The following is an 11,140-nucleotide window of genomic DNA, read 5'->3' on the forward strand; positions in this document are numbered from 1 at the left end:
TATTCCATAGTCCATCAAAGCTTTACCCAAAACTTGAAAACTTCACAACACAAAACTCAACAGGAAATCTCGTAAGCTCCGTTAGTGAAAGAAAACAAAACCACCACATAAGGTACTGTAATGAACTCATTCTTTATTTATTTGGGTGTTAAAACTACTGTATTCCAAGTTCTCTATGGTTCATACCACTTAATACTAGCCATAGATGCATCAAAATAAGCAAACAACACACGAAAAACAGAATCTGTCAAAAACAGCACAGTCTGTAGCAATCTGTAACTAACACAAACTTATGGAACTCTAAAAATCCTACCAAAATAGGAAGTCCTGGAAAATTTGTTTATTATTCAGAATAAAAAAGAATCAATGCAAAATCACATTTATGTGATTTATTGAATGTTTTCTTGTGAGCGCAAAGTTTCTGTTTTTCAGCAGAATCAAATCAACTATCATCATAGGTTATCCTATAGGTTCTACTTGGCACAAGCACTAATTAAAACATAAAAATACATCTAAATAGAAAGTAGATGCAAAATTTATTACTAAACAGGAACAAAAACAAAAAACACAAAGAAAAATGGGTTGCCTCCCAACTAGCTCTATCGTTTAACGCCCCTAGCTAGGCATAAAAGCGAAGATAGATCTAATTAGTGCCATCTTTGGCACTTGATTCATAGGTAGCTCGAATGATAGATTCATAAGGTAATTTGACTTTCTTTCTTGGAAAGTTCTCCATGCCTTTATTTAATGGAAATTGGAATCTAATATTCCCTTCCTTCATATATCAATAATCGCACCGATCATTCTAAGGAAAGGTCTACCAAGAATAATAGGGCAAGAAAGATTGCAATCTATATCAAGAACGATAAAATCTACGGGCACCAAATTTCTATTTGCAACAATGAGGATATCATTGATCCTTACCATTGGCTTTTTAATGGTGGAATCCGCAAGGTGCAGATTTAAAGAGCAATCATCAAGATCATGGAAACCTAGAATATCACATAAAGTTTTCGGAATCGTGGAAACACTAGCACCCAAATCACATAAAGCAAAACACTCATGATCTTTAATTCTAATCTTTATAGTAGGTTCCCACTCATCATTAAGTTTTCTAGGTATAGAAACTTCCAAATTAAGTTTTTCATCAAAAGATTGCATCAAGGCATCAACGATATGTTGGGTAAAAGCTTTATTTTGACTATAAGCATGAGGAGAATTAACAACGGATTGCAACAAGGAAATACAACTTTCTAAAGAACAATTATCATAATCAAAGTCCTTGAAATCCGAGATAGTGGGTTCAATACTATTTAAAGTCATGACCTCTCCAATCCCACTTTTACCAAATTAAGCATCAAGATCTAAAAACTCTGAATTCTTGGGACGCCTTCTAAATAAAGTTGACTCATATCCAGTCCCATTATTATCAAGATTCATATTGCAAAACAAAGATCTAATAAGATACACATCAATAACTTTAAGATCTTCATCATTATTTTCATGGAAACTAGAAGAACACGCCTTTACAAAGCAATCTTTCTTAGCATGCAATCTAGCGGTTCTTTCCTTGCACTCATCAATGGAAATTCTCATTTCTTTGAGAGACTCATTGATATCATGCTTAGGAGGAGTAGATCTAAGTTTAAGAGAATCAACATCAAGCGAAAGTCTATCAACGTTCCTAGCCAAATCATCAACTTTGAGCATTTTTTCTTCAAGCAGAGCATTAAAATTCTTTTGAGAAATCATAAATTATTTCACACTATTATGAAAATCAGAGGGCATCTTATTAAAATTACCATAAGAATTATTGTAGGAATTTCCATAATTATTAGAGGAATTACTAGGGAACATTCTAGAATTAAAGTTTCCTCTATAAGCATTGTTTCCAAAACTATTCCTACCAACAAAATTCACATCCATAGATTCATTATTATTCTCAATCAAAGTAGACAAAGGCATATCATTCGGATCAAGAGGAGTATTTCTAGTAGCAAACAACTTCATAAGTTCATCCATCTTTCCACTCAAAACATTGATTTCTTCTATGGCATGCACTTTTTTACTAGAAGATCTTTCGATGTGCCATTGAGAATAATTAGCCATAATATTATCAAGAAGTTTTGTAACATCTCCTAACGTGATTTCCATAAACGTGCCTCCCGCGGCCGAATCTAAAAGATTTCTAGAAGCAAAGTTCAAACCGGCATAAATTTTTTGTATGATCATCCATAAATTCAAACCATGAGTAGGGCAATTGCGAATCATCAATTTCATTCTTTCACAAGCTTGGGCAACATGCTCATGATCAAGTTGTTTAAAATTCATAATATCGTTCCTAAGAGTGATAATCTTAGCGGGAGGAAAATACTTAGATATAAAAGCATCTTTGCACTTGTTCCAAGAATCAATACTATTTTTAGGCAAAGACGAAAACCAAACTTTAGCACGATCTCTAAGTGAAAACGGAAATAACTTCAATTTAACAATATCGTTATCCGTATCTTTCTTCTTTTGCATATCACACAAATCAACAAAGTTGTTTAGATGAGTAGCGGCATCTTCACTAGGAAGGCCGGTGAATTGATCTTTCATAACAAGATTCAGCAAAGCAGTATTGATTTCACAAGACTCAACATCATTAAGAGGAGAAATCGGAGTACTAAGGAAATTGTTATTATTGGTATTGGATAAATCACACAATTTGGTATTATCTTGCGCCATGGCAACAAGTAATCCAACACACAAGCAAACAAAAAAAGGCAAGCGAAAAAGAGAGAGAGAGAGAGAGAGAGAGAGAGAGAGAGAGAGAGAGAGAGAGAGAGAGAGTGGGAAAGAGAGGGCAAATAAAACGGCAAGGGTGAAGTGGGGGAGAGGAAAACGAGAGGAAAATGGCAAATAATGTAAATGCGAGGGAGATGAGTTTGTGATGGGTACTTGGTATGTCTTGACTTGAGCGAACACCTCCCTGGCAACGGCACCAGAAATCCTTCTTGCTATGTCTTGAGCTTGCGTTGGTTTTCCTTGAAGAGGAAAGGGTGATGCAGCAATAGTAGTGTAACTATTTCCCTCAGTTTTTGAGAACCAAGGTATCAATCCAGTAGGAGGCTCCTCAAAAGTCCCACGCACCTACACAAACAAACAAAGAACTCGCTGAAGGAAATATGCCCTAGAGGCAATAATAAAGTTATTATTATTTCCTTATATCATGATAAATGTTTATTATTCATGCTAGAATTGTATTAACCGGAAACATAATACATGTGTGAATACATAGACAAACAGATCGTCACTAGTATGCCTCTACTTGACTAGCTCGTTGATCAAAGATGGTTATGTTTCCCAGCCATGGACATGAGTTGTCATTTGATTAACAAGATCGCATCATTAGGAGAATGATGTGATTGACTTGACCCATTCTGTCAGCATAGCACCCGGTCGTTTAGTATATTGCTATTGCTTTCTTCATGACTTATACATGTTCCTATGACTATGAGATTATGCAACTCCCGTTTACCGGAGGAACACTTTGTGTGCTACCAAACGTCACAACATAACTGGGTGATTATAAAGGTGCTCTACAGGTGTCTCCGAAGGTACATGTTGGGTTGGCGTATTTCGAGATTAGGATTTGTCACTCCGATTGTCGGAGAGGTATCTCTGGGCCCTCTCGGTAATGCACATCACTTAAGCCTTGCAAGCATTGCAACTAATGAGTTAGTTGCGAGATGATGTATTACGGAACGAGTAAAGAGACTTGCCGGTAACAAGATTGAACTAGGTATTGAGATACCGACGATCGAATCTCGGGCAAGTAACATACCGATGACAAAGGGAACAACGTATGTTGTTATGCGGTCTGACCGATAAAGATCTTCGTAGAATATGTGGGAGCCAATATGAGCATCCAGGTTCCGCTATTGGTTATTGACCGGAAACGTGTCTCGGTCATGTCTACATAGTTCTTGAACCCGTAGGGTCCGCACACTTAACGTTACGATGATAGTTATATTATGAGTTTATATGTTTTGATGTACCGAAGGTTGTTCGGAGTCCCGGATGTGATCAGGGACATGACGAGGAGTCTCAAAATGGTCGAGAGATGAAGATTGATATATTGGACGACTATATTCGGACACCGGAATGGTTCCGGGGGTTATCGGATATATACCGGAGTACCGGGGGGTTACCGGAACCAACCCCCCCCCCCCCGAGGTTGATGGGCCTCATGGGCCCAAGTGGTGGAAGAGGAGAGGCGGCCAAGGGGCAGCCGCGTGCCCCTCCCCCCACCCCCTCAAGTCCGAATTGGACAGGGAGGGGGGTGGCGCCCCCCTTTCCTTTCCCCCTCTCTCTCCTTCCCTCTCTCTCCTACTCCAACAAGGAAGGGAGGGAGTCCTACTCCCGATGGGAGTAGGACTCCTCCTGGCGCGCCTCTCCTGGCCGTCCGCACCTCCCCCCCCCCTTGCTCCTTTATATAGGGGGGCGCGGGGCACCCCATAGACACAACAATTAATCATTGATCTCTTAGCCGTGTGTGGTGCCCCCTCCACCATAGTCCACCTCGATAATACTGTAGCGGTGCTTAGGCGAAGCCCTGCGTCGGTAGAACATCAACATCGTCACCACGCCGTCGTGCTGATGAAACTCTCCCTCAACACTCGGCTGGATCGGAGTTTGAGGGACGCCATCGGGCTGAACGTGTGCTTAACTCGGAGGTGCCGTACGTTTGGTACTTGATCGGTCAAATCGTAAAGACGTACGACTACATCAACCGCATTGTGCTAACGCTTCCGCTTTCGGTCTACGAGGGTACGTAGACAACACTCTCCCCTCTCATTGCTATGCATCACCATGATCTTGCATGTGCGTAGGGAAATTTTTGAAATTACTACGTTCCCCAACAGTGGTTTCAGAGCCAGGTTTTATGCGTTGATGTTATATGCTCGAGTAGAACACAAGTGAGTTGTGGGTGATATAAGTCATACTGCTTACCAGCATGTCATACTTTGGTTCGGCGGTATTGTTGGATGAAGTGGCCCGGACCGACATTACGCGTACGCTTACGCGAGACTGGTTCTAACGACGTGCTTTGCACACAGGTGGCTGGCGGGTGTTAGTTTCACCAACTTTAGTTGAACCGAGTGTGGCTACGCCCGGTCCTTGCGAAGGTTAAAACAGCACCGACTTGACAAACTATAGTTGTGGTTTTGATGCGCAGGTAGGAACGGTTCTTGCTCAGCCGTAGCAGCCACGTAAAATTTGCAACAACAAAGTAGAGGACGTCTAACTTGTTTTTGCAGGGCATGTTGTGATGTGATATGGTCAAGACATGATGCTAAATTTTATTGTATGAGATGATCATGTTTTGTAACCGAGTTATTGGCAACTAGCAGGAGCCATATGGTTGTCGCTTTATTGTATGCAATGCAATCGCCCTGTAATGCTTTACTTTATCACTAAGCAGTTGCGGTAGTTGTAGAAGCATAAGATTGGTGAGATGACAATGATGCTATGATGGAGATCAAGGTGTCGCGCCGGTGACGATGGTGATCATGACGGTGCTTCGGAGATGGAGATCACAAGCACAAGATGATGATGGCCATATCATATCACTTATATTGATTGCATGTGATGTTTATCTTTTATGCATCTTATCTTGCTTTGATTGACGGTAGCATTATAAGATGATCTCTCACTAAATTTCAAGATAAAAGTGTTCTCCCTGAGTATGCACCATTGCCAAAGTTCGTCGTGCCCAGACACCACATGATGATCGGGTGTGATAAGCTCTACGTCCATCTACAATGGGTGCAAGCCAGTTTTTGCACACGCAGAATACTCAGGTTAAACTTGACGAGCCTAGCATATGCAGATATGGCCTCAGAACACTGAGACCGAGAGGTCGAGCGTGAATCATATAGTAGATATGATCAACATAATGATGTTCACCATTTAAAACTACTCCATTTCACGTGATGATCGGTTATGGTTTAGTTGATTTGGATCACGTGATCACTTAGAGGATTAGAGGGATGTCTATCTAAGTGGGAGTTCTTAAGTAATATGATTAATTGAACTTAAAATTTATCATGAACTTAGTACCTGATAGTATCTTGCTTGTTTATGTTAATTGTAGATAGATGGCCCGTGCTGTTGTTTCGTTGAATTTTAATGTGTTCCTTGAGAAAGAAAAGTTGAAAGATGATGGTAGCAATTACACGGACTGGGTCCATAACTTGAGGATTATCCTCATTGCTGCACAGAAGAATTACATCCTGGAAGCACCGCTGGGTGCCAAACTTGCTGCAGGAGCAACACCAGATGTTATGAACGTCTGGCAGAGCAAAGCTGATGACTACTCGATAGTTCAGTGTGCCATGCTTTACAGCTTAGAACCGGGACTTCAACGACGTTTTGAACATCATGGAGCATATGAGATGTTCCAGGAGTTGAAGTTAATATTTCAAGCAAATGCTCGGATTGAGAGATATGAAGTCTCCAATAAGTTCTACAGCTGCAAGATGGAGGAGAATAGTTCTGTCAGTGAACATATACTCAAAATGTCTGGATATAATAATCACTTGATTCAACTGGGAATTAATCTTCCGGATGATAGCGTCATTGACAGAATTCTTCAATCACTGCCACCAAGCTACAAGAGCTTTGTGATGAACTATAACATGCAAGGGATGGATAAGACGATTTCCGAGCTCTTCGCAATGCTAAAGGCTGCGGAGGTATAAATCAAGAAGGAGCATCAAGTGTTGATGGTCAACAAGACCACTAGTTTCAAGAAAAAGGGCAAAGGGAAGAAGAAGGGGAACTTCAAAAAGAACAGCAAGCAAGTTGCTGCTCAGGAGAAGAAACCCAAGTCTGGACCTAAGCCTGAAACTGAGTGCTTCTATTGCAAGCAGACTGGTCACTGGAAGCGGAACTGCCCCAAGTATTTGGCGGATAAGAATGATGGCAAGGTGAACAAAGGTATATGTGATATACATGTTATTGATGTGTACCTTACTAGAGCTCGCAGTAGCACCTGGGTATTTGATACTGGTTCTATTGCTAATATTTGCAACTCGAAACAGGGACTACGGATTAAGCGAACACTGGCAAAGGACGAGGTGACGATGCGCGTGGGAAATGGTTCCAAAGTCGATGTGATCGCAGTCGGCACGCTACCTCTACATCTACCTTCGGGATTAGTATTAGACCTAAATAATTGTTATTTGGTGCCAGTGTTAAGCATGAACATTATATCTGGATCTTGTTTAATGCGAGATGGTTATTCATTTAAATCAGAGAATAATGGTTATTCTATTTATATGAGTAATATCTTTTATGGTCATGCACCCTTGAAGAGTGGTCTATTTTTGATGAATCTCGTTAGTAGTGATACACATATTCATAATGTTGAAGCCAAAAGATGCAGAGTTGATAATGATAGTGCAACTTATTTGTGGCACTACCGTTTGGGTCATATCGGTGTAAAGCGCATGAAGAAACTCCATACTGATGAACTTTTGGAACCACTTGATTATGAACCACTTGGGACTTGCGAACCGTGCCTCATGGGCAAGATGACTAAAACACCGTTCTCCGGAACTATGGAGAGAGCAACAGATTTGTTGGAAATCATACATACAGATGTATGTGGTCCAATGAATGTTGAGGCTCGTGGTGGATATCGTTATTTTCTCACCTTCACAGATGATTAAAGCAGATATGTGTATATCTACTTAATAAAACATAAGTCTGAAACATTCGAAAAGTTCAAAGAATTTCAGAGTGAAGTTGAAAATCATCGTAACAAGAAAATAAAGTTTCTACGATCTGATCGTGGAAGAGAATATTTGAGTTACGAGTTTGGTCTACATTTGAAACAATGCAGAATAGTTTCGCAACTCACGCCACCCGGAACACCACAGTGTAATGGTGTGTCCGAACATCGTAATCGTACTTTACTAGATATGGTGCGATCTATGATGTCTCTTACTGATTTACCGCTATCGTTTTGGGGTTATGCTTTAGAGACGGTCGCATTCACGTTAAATAGGGCACCATCAAAATCCGTTGAGACGACACCTTATGAACTATGGTTTGGCAAGAAACCAAAGTTGTCGTTTCTTAAAGTTTGGGGCTGCGATGCTTATGTGAAAAAGCTTCAACCTGATAAGCTCGAACCCAAATCGGAGAAATGTGTCTTCATAGGATACCCAAAGGAAACTGTTGGGTACACCTTCTATCACAGATCCGAAGGCAAGACATTCGTTGCCAAAAATGGATCCTTTCTCGAGAAGGAGTTTCTATCGAAAGAAGTGAGTGAGAGGAAAGTAGAACTTGATTAGGTAACTGTACCTGCTCCCTTATTGGAAAGTAGTTCATCACAGAAATCGGTTCCTATGACATCTACACCAATTAGTGAGGAAGTTAATGATGATGATCATGGAACTTCAGATCAAGTTGTTACTGAACCTCGTAGGTCAAACAAAATAAGATCCGCACCAGAGTGGTAGGGTAATCCTGTTCTGGAAGTCATGCTACTAGATCATGATGAACCTACGAACTATGAAGAAGCGATGGTGAGCCCAGATTCCGCAAAATGGATTGAGGCCATGAAATCTGAGATGGGATCCATGTATGAGAACAAAGTATGGACTTTGTTTGACTTGCCCGATGATCGGCAAGCAATTGAGAATAAATGGATCTTCAAGAAGAATAGTGACACTTACGGTAATGTTACTGTCTACAAAGCTCGACTTGTTGCGAAAGGTTTTCGACAAGTTCAAGGGATTGACTACGATGAGACCTTCTCACCCGTAGTGATGCTTAAGTATGTCCGAATCATGTTAGCAATTGCCGCATTTTATGATTATGAAATTTGGCAAATTGATGTAAAAATTGCATTCCTGAATGGATTTCTGGAAGAAGAGTTGTATATGATGCAACCAAAAGGTTTTGTCGATCCAAAGGGAGCTAACAAAGTGTGCAAGCTCTAGCGATCCATTTATGGACTGGTGCAAGCCTCTCGGAGTTGGAATAAACGCTTTGATAGTGTGATCAAAGCATTTGGTTTTGTACAGACTTTTGGAGAAGCCTGTATTTACAAGAAAGTGAGTGGGAGCTCTGTAGCATTTCTGATATTATATGTGGATGACATATTACTGATTGGAAATGGTATACAATTTCTAGATAGCATAAAGGGATACTTGAATAAGAGTTTTTCAATGAAAGACCTCGATGAAGCTGCTTACATATTGGGCATTAAGATCTATAGAGATAGATCGAGACGCTTAATTGGACTTTCACAAAGCACATACCTTGACAAAGTTTTGAAGAAGTTCAAAATGGATCAAGCAAAGAAAGGGTTCTTGCCTGTGTTACAAGGTGTGAACTTGAGTAAGACTCAATGCCCGACCACTGCAGAAGATAGAGAGAAAAAGAAAGATGTTCCCTATGCTTCAGCCATAGGCTCTATCATGTATGCAATGATGTGTACCAGACCTGATGTGTGCCTTGCTATAAGTCTAGCAAGGAGGTACGAAAGTAATCCAGGAGTGGATCACTGGACAGCGGTCAAGAACATCCTGAAGTACTTGAAAAGGACTAAGGATATGTTTCTCGTTTATGGAGGTGACAAAGAACTCAGCGTAAATGGTTACGTTGATGCAAGCTTTGACACTGATCCGGACGATTCTAAATCGCAAACCGGATACGTGTTTACATTGAATGGTGGAGCTGTCAGTTGGTGCAGTTCTAAACAAAGCGTTGTGGCGGGATCTACATGTGAATCGGAATACATAGCTACTTCGGAAGCAGCAAATGAAGGAGTCTGGATGAAGGAGTTCATATCCGATCTAGGTGTCATACCTAGTGCATCGGGTCCAATGAAAATCTTTTGTGACAATACTGGAGCAATTGCGTTAGCAAAGGGATCCAGATTTCACAAGAGAACCAAGCACATCAAGAGACGCTTCAATTCCATCCGGGATCTAGTCCAGGTGGGAGACATAGAAATTTGCAAGATACATACGGATCTGAATGTTGCACACCCGTTGACTAAGCCTCTTCCATGAGAAAAACATGATCAACACCAAGGCTCCATGGGTGTTAGAATCATTACTATGTAATCTAGATTATTGACTCTAGTGCAAGTGGGAGACTGAAGGAAATATGCCCTAGAGGCAATAATAAAGTTATTATTTATTTCCTTATATCATGATAAATGTTTATTATTCATGCTAGAATTGTATTAACCGAAAATATAATACATGTGTGAATACATAGACAAACAGATTGTCACTAGTATGCCTCTACTTGACTAGCTCGTTGATCCAAGATGGTTATGTTTCCTAGCCATAGACATGAGTTGTCATTTGATTTACGGGATCACATCATTAGGAGAATGATGTGATTGACTTGACCCATTCTGTTAGCATAGCACCCGATCATTTAGTATATTGCTATTGCTTTCTTCATGACTTATACATGTTCCTATGACTATGAGATTATGAAACTCTCGTTTACCGGAGGAACACTTTGTGTGCTACCAAACGTCACAACGTAACTGGGTGATTATAAAGGTGCTCTACAGGTGTCTCCGAAGATACATGTTGGGTTGGCGTATTTCGAGATTAGGATTTGTCACTCCGATTGTCGGAGAGGTATCTCTGGGCCCTCTCAGTAATGCACATCACTTAAGCCTTGCAAGCATTGCAACTAATGAGTTAGTTGCGAGATGATGTATTACGGAACGAGTAAAGAGACTTGCCGGTAACGAGATTGAACTAGGTATTGAGATACCGATGATCGAATCTCAGGCAAATAACATACCAATGACAAAGGGAACAACGTATGTTGTTATGCGGTTGTGGGAGCCAATATGAGCATCCAGGTTCCGCTATTGGTTATTGACCGGAAACGTGTCTCGGTCATGTCTACATAGTTCTCGAACCCGTAGGGTCCGCACACTTAACGTTACGATGACAGTTATATTATGAGTTTATATGTTTTGATGTACCGAAGGTTGTTCGGAGTCCCCGATGTGATCACAGACATGACGAGGAGTCTCAAAATGGTCGAGACATGAATATTGATATATTGGACGACTATATTCGAACACCGGAATGGTTCCGAGGGT

This window comes from Triticum dicoccoides, chromosome 4B (genome assembly GCF_002162155.2).
Source record: "Triticum dicoccoides isolate Atlit2015 ecotype Zavitan chromosome 4B, WEW_v2.0, whole genome shotgun sequence".
NCBI lineage: Eukaryota > Viridiplantae > Streptophyta > Magnoliopsida > Poales > Poaceae > Triticum > Triticum dicoccoides.